Raw genomic sequence first — 19751 nt, 5'->3', positions numbered from 1 at the left:
TATATTAAAGCATATCTTGGTTTTCTCTACGCCCAAAATATGTAGCAAGTACTTGATCGAAAGCTTGAGCTAGCTGGAGAAATAGCATGTTAACGACATTGCAAAGGAGTTGTGAAAGAGTTAACGCATAAGATAGTATATTTTCACTGTCATGAACCGAAATATAGCTAGCTGCAATTTCCATGAAAGGATGATATTGCCACACCGCTGCCCATCTTCTAGCGCCACCAAGTGGCCGAATGTCTTGGCGCGTGGCTGAGCGTCGTCTTCGTCTGTCTCGAGCCTCGCTTGATTAAAAAAAGGAGCAGCTCGGTTTTTCTGTTTGCTACGTGTGTTGGTGACATTTGGTGGAGGTGCGGGGTAAGATCCCATATACGTTGCCCCCGAAGACGTCAGTGACGCTGCCCATCGACGCTCAGACAGCACTCCTGTCCATAAAGCGAGCCATCGCCTCCGAGGCCTACAACCAGAGTTCGAACCACTGACCACACCGCTGCGAGCCATGACATCTTCGACGGACAGCCAGACAAGTCAGAATTCCAGCAACGCCCCACCGTACGTCCTTCTCGCATCTCGATCACCGCCATCATTCACCGTGACCGGTTTGAGGATGTCGAAGACAGGTTGGCTACTTTTGACCGTGTGGCTGCATTTAACCAATGGGACGACGAGCGGAAGGTAATGAATGTGTACTTCGCGCTGCAAGACTCGGCCAAGACGTGGTTCTCAAACCACGAGGCGTCCTTTGTCAACTGGGCGGTCTTTCACCGTGAGTTGCTCACAACGTTCAGCTTGAGTACGCGCAAAGAAAACGCAGATATAGCAATCCGTTCGAGGTCTCATCAGTCAAATGAGAGCGTGGCCATGTATGTCGAGGACATGACGCAACGTTTCAGCCGGGCCGACCCTACTATGCCCGAGGCAACGAAAGTACGGCACCGCATGCGCGGGGTCAAGGAACAGTTGTTCGCTGGCCTCATTCGTGACCCTCCAAGAACTGTCGCAGATTTCGCGAGAGAAGCTACGAGCATGGAACGTTCACTGCAGGAACACTGTACCCAATACGGCCGTCAGGCAAGCGTAGCGGCCACACCCTACTGCGCGTCCGTGCCAGCAGCTAGGGACAAGGCATTGCGGGAGCTTGTGAGGAGCATTGTCCGCGAAGAACTGCAGAACCTCTACTTGAATGCACCACCTGCAGTGAATTATTCTACCGGGGACGTCATTCGTGATGAAATGCGGCGAGCGGTGCAGCCACCACCAGCATCACAACCAGTGCCATGCATTATGACATATAGTGATGTACTACGTCAACCTGCCCCCGAGCCACATTCATTCCGCCCCGTTGCCGGACCACCGCCTCGCTACCTGCGCCCCGTCGAGCCGCAACAAGACCAGCGTCCTGTCATCAGCAAGGTGCACTTGTGGCACACACCCAACAGATGGCTGCTTTGTTATCACTGCGGCGAGCCTAACCACATTTTACGCTATTGCCCATACCAGAGAATGGGCTTAAGAGGATTTCCACCGAACGCGCCTCGACCTCTCTATGGAGAAAGAACACATGAGATTGAGGAATACCTGGCTGCTAACGAGATGCACCCGACGTCACCGCAACGGCAGTCGCGATCGTCATCGCCGAGGCGTTCTGCGTCACCCACTCGATATTCCTCCTCTGGGCAATTTAGAGGCACGTCCCCTCACCAGGAAAACTAAACACGGCGACCTCCGGGGGTGAGGCCGCCGCTACGTCTCCGATTAAACAGCCTCCACCCGACAATTTCACGCGACGGCCCGAGCGGCGACGACCCGGTCCGACGAACTTACCGACGTGCTGCGAACGCATTGTTTCCGGGGGAAATTTTTGTAACCGCCGACAGTTGGGATGTGACCGCACTTGTGGATACCGGCGCCGATTTTTCCGTCATGAGCAGCCAGCTAGCAACGACACTCCGTAAGGTTCTGACGCCTTGGTCTGGGCCAATGATGCGCACTGCCGGTGGCCATGTCATGACGCCGATTGGTATGTGTACTTGCCGCATAGAGATCTGCGGTTTTACTTTCACTGGCACCTTTGCCGTAATAAAAGACTGCTGTAAAGATCTGATTCTAGGCATGGATTTCCTGCAAGAGTAGGGTGTTGTTATAGACCTTCGGGAGCAGCTCACGGTATCGTTTTCAACCAAGCGAGCCGTTGATAGCAACACAGCTCACGGTATCGTTTTCAACCAAGCGAGCCGTTGATAGCAACACGGACTTCCGAAAAACGATGTTGCGCGTCTCTGACGACCACATAACAATCCATCCGAGGGCAAGCAAGTTCGTCACAGTCGAATGTGATCACAGCACCGGCACGCATGGCATTGCCGAAGCCAACATGTCTCTGCTTTTCACTCGACAAGTTTGTGTTGCTCGGGGCCTTGTCGAACTTGTCCGTGGGCAAGCCGAAGTGTTAGTGACGAACTTCACATGTGAACCCCAACATTTGATGGCGAACACGACGGTCGCTTATTTTGAAGAACTTGGAGAATGTACAGGCCAGTACGCTTTATCAAACACGTCAGACCTCGACAATGCGACGTCTACAGCCATTCAGACCGATGTGAACCCACACCTGCATAGAGAATCTTGTCAATTCGTTCCGCGATTGTTTTGCATCAACCTCCAAGTTCCGACAGACACCACTAACGAAGCACCGAATTATAGTTGCCGACGGCCAACGTCCACTATGTCAGCGTCCTTACCGGGTGTCTTCAAAAGAACGTGACGCCATCTGCCGCCAAGTAACAGAAATAATCCAGGACGACGTTATCCAGCCGTCGACGAGCCCGTGGGCTGCGCCTGTTGTCCTTGTCGCGAAGAAGGATGGAACCTTGAGGTTCTGCGTGGATTATAGACGCCTCAACAACGTCACAAAAAAGGATCTGTACCCTCTGCCGCGTATAGACGACTCCCTCGATCGCCTTTGCCATGCCACTTTTCATCACTCTACCTCCGCAGTGGATATTGGCAAATAGAGGTTGACGAGCGAGACCGTGAGGAGACCGCATTTATTACGCCGGACGGTTTGTATGAGTTTAAAGTGCTCCCGTTTGGCCTGTGCTCGGCCCCTGCCACATTTCAACGAATGATGGACACCGTACTCTCTGGCCTGAAGTGGCAGTCATGCATCGTATATCTCGGTGACGTTGTAATTTCTTGGACACGTTCGACGAGCACCTGAAAGGTTTGCGCGCTGTTTTCGAGGCCATTCGATCTGCTAGTCTTTCTCTAAAACCCAAAAAATGCCTTTACGGTTTTAATGAGCTGATATTTCTCGGCCACATTGTCAGCGCTCGAGGTGTTAGCCCAGATCCAGAAAAGACGGCCACTGTCGCTTCATTCCCCAAAACGAAGCTTACGTCGATTTCTCGGCCTCTGCGCGTACTATCATCGCTCTGTTCACAATTTCTCCAATATCGCTGTGCCTCTGACCCGCCTGACAAAAGATGCCGAACCGTTCGTTTGGGGCCCCAACCAGGAAAAAGCCTTCACGGAACTCAAGTCCCGTCTCCAATGTACGCCTATACTTGGCCACTTCGACGAAGAGGCCGACACGGAACTGCACACGGATTCCAGTAACGTTGGCCTCGGTGCGATCCTTGTTCAGCGGCAGGACGGTGCAGAACGCCTCGTTGCTTACGCCAGTCGCACTTTGTCCCGTTCTGAAGTTAATTATTCAACTACGGAAAAGGAGTGCCTCGCTGTTGTGTGGTCAGTCATTTAATTTCGTCCGTACTTGTACGGTCGTCCGTTTCGTGTCGTGAGCGACCATCACTCACTGTGTTGGCTGGCAAACCTGAAAGATCCATCGGGTCGGCTTGCTCGATGAAGCCTTCGGTTGCAAGAATTTGATGTTACTATCGTGCACAAGTCCGGCAAGAAACACAGTGATGCTGATTGTCTGTCCCGCACCCCTACTCCCTGCCACACGGACGGCTGCGATGACTATACCGCTTTCCTTGGTGTTATCACGTCGTCCACCTTAGCCCGAAAGCAGCGGGCCAATTCTGAATTTTCGCCCCTCATCGAATACCTCGAACGAACCGTGTCATCTCCTCAGCTCTTCAGGCGCGGACTGTCGTCATTTTGCTTGCGCGATGGTGTGCTCTACAAGAACTATGGTCCAACAGAAACTGTTTATCTGCTAGTAGTACCCACCACGCTTCATGACGAAGTTCTTCGTGCGTGCCACGACGACCTTTCTTCCGGCCATCTCGGGTTTTCTCGCACATTGGCACGGATACGCCGAATGTACTACTGGCCCAGGCTAGCTGCCGTTGTGCACCGCTACGTCCGTACCTGCCGTGAGTGCCAGCGGCGAAAGACATCGCCCATTAAACCAGCTGGCCTCCTGCAGTCTATAGATTCCCCGAAATTCCCATTTCAACAGGTCGGCATGGACTTACTAGGCCCATTCCCGAAGTCCTCCATGGGTAACAGGTATATAGTGGTTGCCACTGACTACCTCAGCCGCTACTGTGAGACCAAGGCCATTCCCCGTGGTACCGCAGAGGAAGTTGCGCATTTCTTCATTCACAACATTGTACTCCGTCACGGCGCCCCAACAGTCGTCTTAACTGACAGGGGAACCTAGTTTACGTCGGCACTCACGAGCGAGGTCCTTCGACTCAGTGGCACCACCCACCGCAAGACAACTGCCTATCATCCTCAAACTAATGGACTAACTGAGCGGCTTAACAAAACAATTGCCGACATGATTTATATGTATGTAGACGATGATCATGAGAACTGGGACCGAATTCTGCCGTACATCACGTTCGCATACAACACTGCGCTCCAGGAAACTACACGCTTCACTCCATTTCATTTGGTCCATGGACGCTAGCCTTTGACTATGCGTGATGCCATGCTTCTTCCGGATTCTGCTCCCTCCACTGTCGTGGGAGCTGACCAATTTATTCGTGACGCAGAAGCCGCACGCCAACTTGCCTGACAGCGAATTCGGCACCAACAAGTACACGACGCCCAGCGCTACAACCTGCGACACCGAAAGGTGACTTACACACCCGGCGATTAAGTCTGGGTTTGGAGCCCAATACGGTTGCAAGGGCGCTCTGTAAAGCTTCTGCGCCGTTACTTTGGACCCTATGAGGTGCTCCGTCGACTCAGCGCGGTGGACTACGAGGTGCTACCACAAGGAACTGTCCGCTCCTCTCGGCATCCGAAGTCTGAAATAGTTCACGTCGCCAGAATGAAGCCTTATTACAATCGGTAAGCCATTTTAGGGTCCAAACCAGAGCCAGAGACTCCCGTACAACTTGCCCCGCTTGTCTATTGTTCCCCTACGTTTGTGGCATCGGGTCGATGCCTCTTGGAAGGGGGGCAATGCCACACCGCTGCCCATCTAGCGCCACCAAGTGGCCGAATGTCTTGGCGCGTGGCTGAGCGTCGTCCTCGTCTGTCTCGAGCTTCGCTTGATTAAAAAAAAAAAAGGGCAGCTCGGTTGTTCTTCTGTTTGCTACGTGTGTTGGTGACTGTGTGGAATGCCCACATGAATAAGTGCACTGATATGCCATATGCTATTGAAGTAAATTGAAACTTCCACAAACCAGTCTGGCTTTTGCCCTGCACAGGTGTTGAATGGTGTGTTGCATCCACTGCAAGAAATGGCACATACGCATACGGAATGAGAGCTCTGAATAGTAAAAATTTGAAGTAGTACTAATCTTCAATTGTCAAAGATGTAAAATAAGTAATACAATTTTACATTCAAAAATCTTTTTTTCCAGGCACCGCTGCAGGCTGCAGACTTGTTCCCTTAAGAACAGCCTTTCTTCAAGCTCTTTGGCTCTGTTTTTCCAAAACATTTTTCCTTTTTGTGCTTTTCTAAGCTCACTTTTTGCACAAAGCGAGTCTTCACTGCCAGAGGGCGAGTCAGAGATGACCCGCCGTGTTTTCTTTGCGGCCTGCATGTAAACAATAATTCATGGTTAAGATGTGTAATTTGCAAACTTGAAAAGAAAGTTTCTCGAGAAAAAGCCTCCTAATAGCTAGCTGAGCAAGCATACGTACGCGGTGGCAGCTCCCGCGGCTTTGGGTTTTTTTTTTTTTCAGAATGCTCTCATACTTTTCTTTTTTGGTGTCTGCCATGCATCGCTTTTGGTTCTAAAATGTTAAAAAAAGAATAAAAACGTACATATAACAAATATACACAACACTTTGCATGCAAAATTTCAGCATTGCAGAATTAAACAAAAACGCATGCACACCTTTTTCTTCTGGGCTGCCGTCTGTTCTTCGCATTCGCTCGAAGAGTCTCCGGAGTCCAGAATTTTTGGCTTTGCAAGTCTTTTTGTAGCCATCTTTTCATTTTTTGTTCGTCTCTGCACGGTTATATAGAAACTCGTGACAGGTTTTGTAAGCATGAAATACACAGCTAAAATGGAGTCATTACCTGCTGGCATCAGGACTTGAGCGCTGTAATGACCGCTGTCTGTTCCGTCCACTCGGCCTTGCCAGAACGCCGTATAAACAGCCCACTTGTCAAAATCGTTAGTCTTTTGGGCTGAAACTTATGTCCTTTGCAGGAATAACTTGCAACTTTTTGTCAATGTCATGAACAAATCTTACCAAAGCGAACATTGTGTGTGGCCGTGCGGCGCGATGTGCACTGCGAAGTGTTCGACAAACGGTTTAACAATTTCGAATTCCGGCTTTGCCGCAGCGCAGTACCTGCGATCTCGAATTGTAAATCAGAAAAAGACAGCTAACATGCGCCATGGCTGCGCTTTGCGAACAAAATAAAAAGGGGTAAAAAAAAAGTACGCAATGTTGCCATATCCCAGAATCGATGCAAACCATTGTGCAAACCGCGGACAGAAAAGGAGTTCAGCGAACAGTACTCATTCTTATAAAAGAAAGCCGTATATGTAGAGTGACTTAATATTATAATACTAAAATTTAGGTAAGTTGTACGTTTCGTGTAATTAAATATGCTCATTTACTCGAATCAGAACCATGTACTGCTGAAGGATAGTGGATAGTCACATCGGTATTATCATCAGGTCACCTCGACGAACGTTCAGGTAATCAAAATAGCATCGTTCGGATGATGTTTGTAAGGTTGAAATGAAAAAAAAAAGTGGGCCGCAGAAGTAAGCGGCACCTTGACCCAGGCAGCGGTGCTGGCCTTCTGTGTTCCACCAGCAATTATCTACGGAGGTCTACGCGCCCACCGTCGCCAGATCAAGACCCGACGCACCAACCGCCAACAGCGCGAGGAGCTCCGTGTCCACCATCACCAGCGCAAGGATCTACGCGGCCACCTTCACCAGCACAGACATCACCGCCACAACAGGCCCTGCACCATGATGAGCTCGATTATGGCAGACTGCGGAGACCTGCGGAGCCTCTCACATCATTAAGTGATGAGACAGCGCAAGTTCCAGATTTTTGCGAAGACGAAGAGATGGCAGACCAGACGCAATGCAGTGACTTGAGTGCTGACGATTTACTTGCACTGACGGTGAGTTTTGTCCTGGAGTTTGGGTTATCCTGGAAGGCAGCTGAAGCGCTGCAGAAACTTATAATACACATTCTTGATAAGTACGATGTGTCGTCGACGAAGTACCATATCAAGAAAAGCGTTGGGGTTGGAAATCAGAACTAAAGGTTTCATTTTTATTGCGGGCTGTGCATGAAATTCGTCGCATAAGTTTCTGGTGACCTTGCCGAGAGAAATCGAGTGCAAGGAAGCTGCTCCAAATGCGGACGCCACTAAGTTGGCCTCCTTTAGTTATAACCAAACAGTGTCGCTGTTTCAGTATGAATGGTGATGTAAAAGTCAGCATAATAAAATTGACAATTCATATAACAAACTGCTGTTGTTCCCCTTCAGAAATGCCTTCGTAGAAGGGCACATTTATTCAGAGCCAAATTTTAGCACTGCTGTGGAGGCTATATGTGCCACCTCTGCACAGGTATGTAAGCAAACCAGACAAGCCTGCAAGCCATAATCAGGCAGCACAGGAATCAAGTGTAAAAGAAGACACTCCCACCAATGATGCCTACCGATTGCCAAGATGTTGCAGTTAATCCCCCTACTTGTGTGATATCACAAGTGACTGGCATGAGCTAGGGGGTTGACCGTGAAATCATTAGAATGGGTTGATACCATTGGTTGAAAGGCCTTGGAAAGATATTTGCCACTTTGTTGTTGACTTCTATTCAGCTGTAGTGGCTTGCATCTATAGGTTCCTCTAAAATGCTATAGAAAATTCCCTTCAAGTGCTGTCCTTTTTTCATTGCATGACAGTACTGGCTCTTATTTTTTGCTTCTTGCATGTTACTATGCCCAACAGGAACTGTGAAGTATCCAGTTGACTGCATCGTACCTGACAGAAATTTCGAGAAAACAAAAAAATATGCACCAGGCTGTGGCAACCGGAATGGTTATTGATGGAGTCAAGGGCCTAACACCCTTGATCAACCTTACAAACTTTGATGTAATCTGGAGTTTTTCTCTAGATTACATGCACTGCTTGCTTCTAGGGGTGTCACGGCAGCTAACAGAATGTTGGCTGTCAAATGTAGGTGAGCCATATTATATTGGGTCTCCGCAATATCTCTCTGCAATTGATGAGCGCCTTTGTAGTATAAGGCCTCATCTTAGCATTTCTCGGCTACCCCGCTCCCTCTCTCTCCGAAAATACTGGAAAGCCTCTGAATGGCAACACTGGTTGTTGTTTTTTTCCTTGCCATGTTTGGAAAGCTTCCTGCCGAGACAATATTTCAGACATTTTGCTCTTCTTGTATAGGGCATTCCCCTACTGCTACAAGAAACTGTATGTAGTGCTGATATTGTGGCTAGTACTGACTGCGTTGTAAAATTTGTGGTCGATGTGCAGTTCCTGTACGGAGAGAGGCGCATGACATATGTGCACCAGCTGCTGCACATTGCAAAGAGTGTGATAAAACAAGGGTCCCTGTGGGCACACTCATGCTTTAGTTTTGAGTCCAACATTGGCCACTTAAAAGAACTTGTGACATCAGCAAAAGGTGTGCCCTTGTAAATTGTAGAACGCCTCATGCTGGCGAGTAACTACAAAAGTCTGAGAGCACAACTTTTTGTCTCTCACTGGCCCAGCAAGCCATGAAGGCATTCTCTTTCTGAGCAGGCCACGGGATGTCTCTGGGTCATTACTTCACTTTGTACAAAACCAGGTTGGCAACATAAATGGGCCTGTTGTGGAGCATGACCGTGCTAGAGTGTCTGGGTGTATGTTCCACAGTGAGCAGTATGTGAGGCCAAACAAAACAAACTGCACTGCCCTAATGACAAACCAAGGGACTTGCCTGAAGGTAGCATATATTGTTTCGTTTAAGGATATCATTGGGCATCCAAAGATTTATGTTGTCTCTGGGACATTTTCATCGCGATTTGTGCACCACTCCATGCATATAATAAAGTGTGAAAGAACAGCGTCCAAGAGCCTTGTTGAATTGGTTGTTGATGTCACTCCCTGTATATACAGAGTATGGTCAAAGCATATATTTCATAAAACACTCTAAAGGTGTACTCTGCAAGGTAAATGAATTCTAAAAGCTGTGTGTAAATCTAAATACATGCGAGGTCTGTTAGAAAAGCATCCGGCATTTTTTTTTGCGCACACCTGATGGAAATGAAACAAGCGCTCTTGCATGAGCCGACCTTGAACCTGCGTGGGCGTCCACAAATTTTTTTCCGCGTGCCGATAGCGTCAGTAACTGGAACGCAGCATTTTAGTGATGTAGTACAGTGCTCTCTTCTTCGGTTTTTATATATATATATATATATATATATATATATATTGTTACGTGCTTTGTATGTACAGCCGCCCTGATTTTTAACAATATAGCGCGAGCGTCGACCAAACTGCTGTTCAGCGCCTTATAACGGCGATAAGCGTGCAACACGGCGAGAGTTCGCGCACACGCACGAAGAGAGAGCGTCTTCTGCTACGCTGTTCGGATCATAAAGACACACGCCCTGCCACAATATCTGTTTGCGACGTTCCACATTGTTGCGCATGCACGAACTCTCGCCGTGTTGCAGGCTTATCGCCGTTGTAAGGTGCTGACCAGCAGTTTAGTCGATGCTCGCGCTATATTGTTAAAAATCAGGGCGGCTGTACGGGGGGTTTATTTACAGGGATCGGTATAATGAGGACTGCGGCGAAGCGTACAAACGTTCCTCTGCCCTTGCTCTTTCTTCTTCTTCACCGATCTACGAGACCGCTCCTCTTCATCTTCCGTCGACGTTCTACGAAGGCGCGTGACATTTCCCTCCTCGCAGACGAAGCACGTCGGGCGAGTTACTGAGATCCTCTGGAATGAAATCGCTTGAGGCAGGCTACATGCACCACCTGCGACTGCCGTGACCGTCGACCATTCGGCGTTATGCGTGCTATGACGTAATTCAGGTCATTGATGCGTTCTAACACAACAAACGGTCCGGTGTAGTGTGACAGCAGTTTTTGACAAAGGCCACGCTTACGGAGAGGTGTCCACAACCACACATAGTCACCAGGAGCATAGGAAACTTTTTGGTGTCGGGCGTCGTAGCGCTCCTTAGAACGTTCTTGTGAAGATAAAATTCGAACTCTGGCCAGCTGGCGGGCTTCTTCAGCTCTGCAGAGTGTGGTAGCAAGAGAAGGTTCGTCATGAATGAAAAATGGCAGTATGGTGTCGAGGGCACAGCGAGGCGTGCGAGCATAGAGAAGGTAGAAGGGACTGTAGCCTGTTGTCTCATGTTGCGCTGTGTTATATGCATGCGCAATGAACGGTAGAACGCCATCCCAGTCTTTATGGTCTGCAGCGACGTACATAGCCAACATGGTGGTAAGCGTCCTATTAGTTCGTTCTACCACACCGTTTGTTTGGGGATGATATGGCGTGGAGTGGCGAAAACTGCAGGCGCTGAGGCGAAGAAGTTCTTCGACAATGTCCGCTGTGAATTGGCGTCCACGGTCACTAATGATGACTGCAGGAGGGCCGTGCCGAAGAATGACGAGTCGAAGTAAGAAATTTGATACTTCAGACGCAGTAGCGTCCACGGTCACTAATGACGACTGCAGGAGGGCTGTGCCGAAGAATGACGAGTCGAAGAAATTTGATACTTCAGACGCAGTAGCGGATGGTATCGCGGCTGTCTCACAGTAGCGGGTTAAATAATCAATGCACACAAGAATCCATCGGTTTCCTTTGGAGGACCGTAGGAAAGGTCCAAGAAGGTCAATGCCAACTTGCTCAAACGGGGCTGTTGGAGGTGTGACTGGCTGCAGTTTTCCATATGGGCTTGAAGTCGACAGCTTAAAGCGCTGGCATTGCATACAGCTGGCTACATATCGCTTGATCGTTGAACGCATCTTCGGCCAGTAAAATCGCTGCTGTGTGCGGTGGAGTGTTCGGACCACTACCAGGTGACCAGACGCGGCGTCATCATGCGTCATTTCTAGAACTGTGATACGTAGGCTTTCCGGAACGACAAGAAGCATACGTGCTCCCCCAGAGGTACTCTGGGGAGCACTCCTTCGCGAATGCTAAATGTGTTCTTCATAGGATCGTTGGCGGAATCAAACAGTGAAGTTAACGTTTTGTCTTTGCGTTGCTTGGTTCGGAAAACTCGGATAGGGGAAGGTTTGTGAAATTGGAGCCAAATATTCATCGAAATTGTCTGAGTCATTGTCAGTCGTTTGAAGCGGCAAACGCGAAAGACAGTCAGCATCTGAGTGTTTATGGCCGCTTTTATGCGCCACAGTAAAATTAAACTCTTGTAGGCGTAAAGCCCATCGAGCGAGCCTCCCACAGGGGTCACGAAGACTCACGAGCCAGCAAAGGGAATGGTGGCCGGTCACAATAGTGAAAGCATTCCCGTACAGATAGGAATGAAAGCGCTGTACAGCGAAAACAACGGCTAGACATTCTTGCTCCGTAACCGTGTAATTTCTTTTACATTTACTCAACGAGCGGCTGGCATACGCTATGACGTGCTGATCGCATCCATGGCGTTGTATAAGTACAGCGCCGATACCGATACCACTTGCGTCAGTGTGTACTTCAGTTGGGGCTGATGGGCTGAAGTGGCGGAGGATTGGGTCCGAGGTCAAAAGAAACTTCAGATGACGGAAAGCTGAGTCACATTCGCTGGTCCAATTGAATGGTGTATCTTTATGCAGTAGACTCGTAAGTGGGTAAGCGATGTCTGCAAACATTGGTATAAAGCGTCCAAAGTACGAGCATGACCCCAAAAAGCTCTGCAGCTCTTTTACTGATTTGGGCACGGTAAAACTTTTGACGGCTTCAATTTTCGTGGGATCTGGTCGAACACCTTCTTTGTCAACTAAATGACCGAGGACAATTGTTTCACGATCGCCATAATGACATTTCTTTGCATTCAGAACAAGACCAGCTCGTTCCATGCAATTAAGTACGATATCCTGACGGCTGTTGCCAAAAATTACTACGTCGTCCAAATAACATGAACAAATTTGCCACTTTAGTCCACGTAGAATTGTATCCATAAACTGCTCGAATGTGGCAGGTGCATTACATAATCCAAAAGGCATAACGTTAAATTCGTAAAGTCCGTCTGGTGTTACGAATGCCATTTTTTCTTTATCTGCAATGTGCATGGGGATTTGCCAGTAACCGGATCTCAAGTCAATAGAAGAAAAGTATGATGCTGAGTGCAGACAGTCAATTGCGTCTATACGTGGAAGCGGGTAGACATCTTTCTTTGTGACTGAGTTTAAACGGCGGTAGTCAACACAAAACCTCCATGTGCCATCTATTTTTAACAAGGATAACTGGAGCTGCCCAAGGACTACAGGACTCTCGAATAATGCCGCGCTTTAGCATGTCTTGAACTTGCTCATCTATTACCTTACGTTCAGTTGCTGAGACGCGATAGGGCTTCTGACGTATTGGAGGGGCGGACCCAGTGTTGATCGTGTGATGAATACGACTGGTAGGCAGTGGCATTGTGTCATCCTTGGCAAAGTCGAACACTGTCACGTGTTTCAGTAGTAGTTCCACTAGAATACGACGCTCAGTTGTAGAAAGAGACTTACTAATCATAGCCTTAACTTGGGTCTCCATGCCTGGTCGCACCTGCTGCTCAGTGACAGAGCTGTTTAACGCCGCGACGGAACCGGATATGCCTTCCTCGAAACGGGCGAGTTTTAGGCCCCGAGGCAACACAGTTGGCTCTTCGGAGTGGTTCACTGTCCATAGCTCAGTGCGGCCTTTAGTCACGGGAATGACGCAACGAGGCACAAGGATACTCTTCTTAGAGCAGGTGAATCTCGTAGGTTCTACTATAGCCTCAAAAGATTCGCACTGGTTCCGAATAGAGAAACCCCGCACGAATGCTGCAGATAACGCTGGCACAATTGTGTCTTCTTCCACAGCAAATGCTCCAAATTCAGGTGTCGAGTCATCCACAAGAACCGAAAGTAGTGAAGGATTCAAAGCAATCTCTCCCGTACCACAGTCTAAAGTTGCACCACACTCTTGCAGAAAATCAATCCCAAGAATCACATCATGTGTAGACCGAGGCAGTACTGCAAATTCTACTCTAAACTTGAGGCCGCCAATAACAACATCCGAAACACACACACCAAGAGGAACTAACGGTTCACCACCGACACCACGGAATAACACTTCACGGTCACCACTGAACATTACTTTTCTACCTAAACGGTTCTTAAAACTTAAACACATAGCAGATACTGTAGCACCAGTGTCCACAAGAGCCATTGTTTTCACACCATCAACAAACATTTCCAATTTGTTCTTTAACATAAACACGGCCAGAGGTATGGACGTCATCGACTCGCCGGCGGCCTCACCTCCATCGGCCGCGCCCCCTAGTTTCCCGGAGACGGAGGGGTAGAACGACGTCGAGGGGAAGGTGACCTGCGCGGGCGCTGGGGTGGCGGCGTCACACTACGATCAGATGTAGGAGATGAATTCCTCAAATATGTCGAATGGTGTGAGTCCCCAGTAGGCATAGTCGGGGATCGCTGTTGTTCGGTGTGCAGCCCTCCGTGAGTGTTCGCGTAAGGCCGGTAATCTTGGACAGTTGTAAAACGACGGCGGCAGTATCTAGCGATATGCCCCGCAATGCCACACCTGTAGCACACAGGTTGAGGGCGCCAGCGATCAGCATAAGAGTCCTCACTAACATAGTCGCGACGTTGGTTGTAGCGAGGCTCTCGCTGCTGAGGAACCACATTTTCAGAGTAGGCAGGCCTCTTTTCCATCGGCTGGTGGTCATAACGTTGAGTACAGCTGCGCTGATCGTCCATATGCGAAGCGCCGCTAGGTTGAACCCACGGAGTGGACAGGGCGGCAACATTTGCATGCGGTACACAACTCTGCCGCACATATTCTTCACTACAGATGGCGTCCCTAGATCTTGACAATTCCTCGCGTACAATCTCTCGTATCATATCAGCCATGGAAACTGAAGGACAGGCTTCAACACTGGCTACAGAAGTGACATTGGCCAGTCTTCCGAATTTAGGTGTAATTCGTCGCAGCTTGAGAGCCTCAAATGTTCTACAATGCTTTATAACATCAGCGGTGGTGCTCAGGTTCTCTTTGCTAATAAAAAAATTATAAACGTCTTCCGCTATTCCTTTCACGAGGTGACCGACTTTGTCTTCTTCAAGCATAGTGGGGTTGACGACTCTGCGTAGCTTTAAGATGGCTTCGATATATGCAGTACAAGTTTCTCCGGGTACTTGCGCCCGGTGAAACAAAGTTTGTTCAGCGCGCTTCTTCTTTGCAGGTTCATCTCCAAAATTTTTTTTTGATTTCGCTTGTAAAGATAGCCCATGTACTTAATGAATCCTCGTGATTATCGAACCAGTCAAGGCAGTGGCGGCAAGGAAGAACACCACATTAGCCAGCTTAGTAGCGGCGGTCCAGTGATTGTATTTACTCACTCTTTCGTAGTGCTTCAGCCACTCATCAACGTCCTCCTCAGGTTTTCCGGAAAAAGTACGCGGCTCTCGATAATGGGGCCAGTTGTTCGCCGTGTATGGTTCTGGCTGCTCGGTACTGCCGTCTTCAGTCATGTCTGATGGCATCGGTGGTAGGCCAGCACGTCTACGGCTTCTTCGGTAGATGAAACGCTCCGTGGTCGTTACTCAAGCACCTCTCACCAAGATGTTACGTGCTTTGTACGTACGGGGGGTTTATTTACAGGGATCGGTACAATGAGGACTGCGGCGAAGCGTACAAACGTTCCTCTGCCCTTGCTCTTTCTTCTTCTTCACCGATCTACGAGACCGCTCCTCTTCATCTTCCGTCGACGTTCTACGAAGGCGCGTTACAATATATATATATATATATATATATATATATATATATATATATATATATATATATATATATATATATATATATATATATATATATATGAAGGATGGAAGCCAACAGTCGGCGAGGTCAAGGAAAGCATTGGGGATTGCACTTTGTCTTTTTTCTTTAAATTGTTTTTACTTCGGTATTCACATAAATTAGTAATGTAATCTGTTTAGGGGAAAGATAATTAAACACAAAGTAGAAGGGAAACGTACCGTTGGCACAGTATTTTTTCTTCTACTTTGTGTTTAATTATCTTTCCCCTAAACAGATTACATTAGTAATTTATGTGATTCATCATCATCATTATCAGCCTGACTATACCCACTACAGGGCGAAGGCCTCTCCCATATTTCTCCACTTAACCCGGTTCTGTGCTAGCTGCATCCACTTGACCCCTGCGAACTTCTTAACCTCATCCGCCCACCTACCTTCCTGCTGCCCCCTGCTACGCTTTCCTTCCCTTGGAATCCAGTTTGTTACCCTAAGCGACCATCGGTTATCCTCTCTTTGCACTACATGTCCTGCCCATGCCTATTTCTTCTTCCTCTAGAATGTCGGCAACCAGAGTTATTTCTCTGACCCACTCTGCACGCTTCCTATCTCTTAATGTTACCCCTACCATTTTTCGTTCCATAGCCCTCTGGGTTGTCAACTTAAGCAGAACTCTCTTGGTTAGCCTACACGTTTCAGCCCTATAGGTGAGTACAGGTAAGATGTAACTGTTATATACTTTCCTCTTTAGCGCTACCCGTAAGCTGCTAGTCATAATCTATGAGTACTTGTCAAATGCGCTTCATCCCAATCTTATTCTTCTTGTTATTTCCTTTTCATGGTCCGGATCTGCGGTTACTACCTGTCCTAAGTAGACATATTCGCCTACTACTTCCAGTACTTTGCTACCTAATGTAAACTGTTGTTCCTTTCTTAGGCTGTTGAACATTACCTTAGTCTTTTGCATATTGATTTTCAGGCCTACCTTTCTACTTTTCCTGTCTAGGTCACCAATCATTATTTGCAGTTCATCCCCCGAGTTGCTTAGCAAGGCAATTTCATCAGCAAATCGTAGATTACTGAGGTATTCTCCATCTACCCTTATCCCTAACTGCTCCCATTTTAAGTCTCTGAATACTTCCTCTAAGCAAGCTGTGAATAGTACCAGGGAGATTGTGTCTCCTTGCTAAAATTAAAAGAAAATAAAGACAAAGTACAATCCCCAATGCTTTCCTTGACCTCGCCGACTGTTGGCTTCTTAAACGGTTTCAAAAAATGTTTCTGTCTACACAACATTCTATTTTTATTTCGTGATAACTAAAAGTTAAACGTATTTCAATTATTTTGTCATAAGTGGTTAGTTTAATGCCTGCGTGATGTCGCAAAGAAGCAGACCAATAGTCATTCGAAAGCGCATATTCGTAGAAGCGTTGCACAGAGGAGGAGGACCGCTAAAGTCGAAGAGCGCCAACTTTTGAATGGGATTGCGCAACCCGTACTGCGTGTAAATGTGTTTTATTGTGTTCAAATGTGTATCGCAGCATAATCCAGTGACTGAGATAGTTTGTGAGCAATGCTCGGGAGGTGTTTGTGGGCCCCTTAAAGCGGGATTCGCACGGGGGAGACCCGCGGGGATGGATGTGGAAAGGAGGTTCCCGACATCACTGATCGGGCAAACTCCTCCCCTGCTCCCGGATTCTCAATTCACATGGGCGGCGGAGAAGCGAGGGTGCTGCCGGGAGGGTTTCTTCTGCCGCTTCTGCGCTCCGGCGTGTCTCTGCCGCTGAGATCACGGAAATGGATGCCGGGTGGATAGGAAAGTACATGTTGGTGACGGGGTTGCTTGAAACAGAAGACGACGATCTATTCGAGAACGAGCCCCATTATCGGGTAAAACCTTGGATGGAGAATTTGCTTGGTGTACAGCACCTTCTATACGAAACGCTTCTCAAGCAAGATTCGGGGGAATACCGCAGACTGCTTCAAGTGCCCCATGAAGTGTTTTTCTGGATTCTGGACTGCATTAGGCATCGCATAGAAAAACAAACAACAAACAACAAACCCCCCATCAGCCCGAACACATGGCTTGAAGTGATGCTCAGTTTTCTGGCATTGGGTGCGTACCCTTTTTGTTTATTTAGGATAAGCGTGCAATTTACAGAGTGATAGAATATAGATTGTACTCAAAACTAGAATCATTAAATTGGATTATTTAATATTGCTTTTTTTCCAGGAGAAAGCCAGTTCTCGCCAAGCCGGCAGTTTCGCTTGGGACACAGTTCTGTCAATGGGATCATAAAACAACATGCCAAGCAATATACAATGAGTTCAGAGCGGAGGAATTGCCCGCACCGAAATCGGAGTATGACTGGCTGTTATCAGCTGAAGCTTTTGCCAATCGGTGGCAATTCCCAAATTGCATCGGAGCTATCGACGGAAGACATGTAGCCATTGTGAAGCCTGCTAAATCAGGGTCGCTCTATTTTAATTATAAAAAAAAAACGTTCAGCATTATTATCTTCGCCCTTGTAGATTCTGACTGCAAGTTCCGGTACCTTGATGTTGGGGCACCTGGATCTAAAGGAGACGGTGCTATATGGTGAACACCATTCCAGAAAGCCATTACGTGCAAGAAGGCGAATCTGCCCGATGTTGTACTCATGGGGATTTCTTCAAGCCTTCACCTTCCGCCTGTTTTAGTAGGGGATGATGCTTTCCCCCTTCCGCAGAACCTGATGAAGCCCTTCAGTGGCACTCAAATGGCACCAGAACAAAAATCTTCAACTATCGGTAATTAGCTTTTTTGTGCTATTTTTGATAACACTTGAAAATTAATATTCGGTAATACTACTGATACAAAATAAAGGGGCAATTCGAATAATCCTCAATTTCATTCACTTTCTGCATTTATTTTTTCAGGTTGTCCAGAGCCCGACGAGTGTCGGAAAACGCTTTTGGAAATTTAGCCCACCGATTTCGGTTTCTGCTTACTACGATTCATGCAAAGCCGGAGAAGGTGACAACTATATGGTGCAAGCAGCGTGTATACTCCAGAATATCCTCAAAGGGCCTGGTTTTGAGCTGCCGGAGAAGATACATACAAGTGAAGACCAGCCAGCATTTTTTGATTTTCAACAATACCGGTCTCGTCTAAGTTCTCTCGCTGCAGCTGTACGCGAACGGTAGTTCGAATACTTCAACGGAGACGGCGAGTGAGCTGGCAAAATAAGCATGCTGGCGTTGACATCACATCACCAACCTTTGGAGGAGTGTTTAGTTTGACGTTGCTGGCATTCAGCATTGAAATGGCCAGCTTGAGGTAGATGGCGTATGCCAACAAGTAAATAAAGGCTTTTAAATGGGAACGAAAAATGTTTTTTTTTTTATCTGATCAGATACATGTTTACATGAACAATCAATCTGCATGCAACTCACGCATCCTCTAAATACGTTGTAATCAAAGCCAGGACTTCTGCCTGGAATTTCGCCCTCTTAGCTAGCGGCAACGCCCTGAAATTCTACGCCAGCATCGTGGCGAATGTGCTGCACTTGGCCTGAGCAGGGTTATCCAGTGTCTGCGCCAATTTCGCCAGCGAGTCGGTGCGCTGCTGAAGAAGGGAAAGCTTGCGGTCTTCAAACCTTTCCCTTTTCGAAAGGCCGATGTTAGGTTCAGTAGATGCCGGCTGCGCTTGTTTAGCCGGTGCTTGTGCCCCACGTGCTGATGCCCCAAGTGCTCGTGCCACAGTTGCTCCCGGTGCCTGCTCCACAGATTCCTCGACATTTTGTGAGAACTGCTCACATTCCTGCAGGTAAATTACCTGAATAAACACAAAGGCTGATTGAACAAGACAGTGATAGCACGCCATACATTCCAGAGCTGTATAGGCAGATTTTGATGATGGCATATTTTTTATCGAGAAAATTTGTACAAAGGGAAATGTTCTCACAGTCGAAGTCCCGATATGACCTTAGCGAAGCGCGCACAGTGTGCAAAACAGCATGTAAAAACGATCGCGAAAGAAAATAGATAGCTAAGAAAAGTTACCACCGCTTGGGATGGCCCGCTGATTCGCACAGCAGGTGGCAACCTGATTACTCCATCGGGACGATGCACTGCAAGAATAACCGTAAATGGGCGTACTTACCCCATCAGCTTTGTGGTCTTGCAGCAGTGCTCCCGCGACGTGATTTTAGGCATGGTCTTCCTAAATGAACATAGGGCTATCATCGACCTGCGATCCAAGCTCATCAAGCTCTCGGCAGACAAAGCCATTCCTGCTACGACGACGTGGATGCAACACATCCCTCTAAACGTCCTCGACGAAGAATTGAATGTCCCGCCC

At 47.9% G+C, this 19751-nt stretch overlaps 1 pseudogene; it reads left to right on the top strand.

Moving 5' to 3' along the window:
- Positions 1–502: 502 nt before the first annotated feature.
- LOC146200803 (uncharacterized) lies at positions 503–18594 on the top strand (annotated as a pseudogene).
- Positions 18595–19751: the final 1157 nt, after the last annotated feature.

This window comes from Amblyomma maculatum, chromosome 2 (genome assembly GCF_055883805.1).
Source record: "Amblyomma maculatum isolate TAMU_Amacu chromosome 2, ASM5588380v1, whole genome shotgun sequence".
Lineage (NCBI taxonomy): Eukaryota > Metazoa > Arthropoda > Arachnida > Ixodida > Ixodidae > Amblyomma > Amblyomma maculatum.
The sequence above is the reverse complement of the archived record's forward strand: the minus strand, read 5'-3'. Positions and strand labels throughout refer to the sequence as shown.